This window comes from Octopus bimaculoides, chromosome 24 (genome assembly GCF_001194135.2).
Source record: "Octopus bimaculoides isolate UCB-OBI-ISO-001 chromosome 24, ASM119413v2, whole genome shotgun sequence".
Lineage (NCBI taxonomy): Eukaryota > Metazoa > Mollusca > Cephalopoda > Octopoda > Octopodidae > Octopus > Octopus bimaculoides.
This window is the reverse complement of record NC_069004.1, coordinates 11067321-11068053: the sequence shown is the minus strand read 5'-3', so window position 1 is coordinate 11068053 and position 733 is coordinate 11067321. Positions and strand designations below refer to the sequence as shown.

At 40.2% G+C, this 733-nt stretch overlaps 1 protein-coding gene across 2 annotated transcripts in view; it reads right to left on the bottom strand.

Moving 5' to 3' along the window:
* LOC106872320 (solute carrier organic anion transporter family member 1A3) overlaps positions 1–733 on the bottom strand; it is a 14649-nt gene that overhangs the window by 10511 nt on the left and 3405 nt on the right. The window lies entirely within an intron of this gene.

The following is a 733-nucleotide window of genomic DNA, read 5'->3' as shown; positions in this document are numbered from 1 at the left end:
ACACACACACACACACACACACACACACACATGTACATTTATACATATATGTATATATAAATGTATGTGTGTGTGTGTTAGCAAAGGCTGTTAAACCTGCAAGTATTTGATTTTAGTAAACACTACATATTTAGCCTCAATAACGAAATTGTCCTGTCGCTTTACTTCTGTAATATTTAGTAAAAAGATGCAAGGCAGAATTGTTAGCACGCCGGGCAAATTACTTAGCGGAGTTTCGTTCATCTTTACGTTCTGAGTTCAAATTCCGACGAGATCGACTTTGCCTTCCGTCCTTGATAAAATAAGTACTTAGTCAAGCGCTGAGATTGATATAATCGATTTACTCCCCCCCCCCAAATTGCTAGCCCAGAGCCAATATTTAATAAAGAGACAATCAGTTTACATATACAACGTAAAAAAAAAGTGCTTCTATTATCGTGTATATATACGTGTGTGTATGAATACATGTGGAGGCGCAATGGCCCAGTGGTTAGGGCAGCGGACTCGCGGTCGTAGGAGCGCCGTTTCGATTCCCAAGACGTTAATGAAAGGACAAACGTCATTAATACTCTTTTACTCTTTTACTTGTTTCAGTCATTTGACTGCGGCCATGCTGGAGCAACGCCTTTAGTCGAGCAAATCGACCCCAGGACTTATTATTTGTAAGCCTAGTACTTATTCTATCGGTCTCTTTTGCCGAACTGCTACGTTACGGGAACGTAAATACACCAAC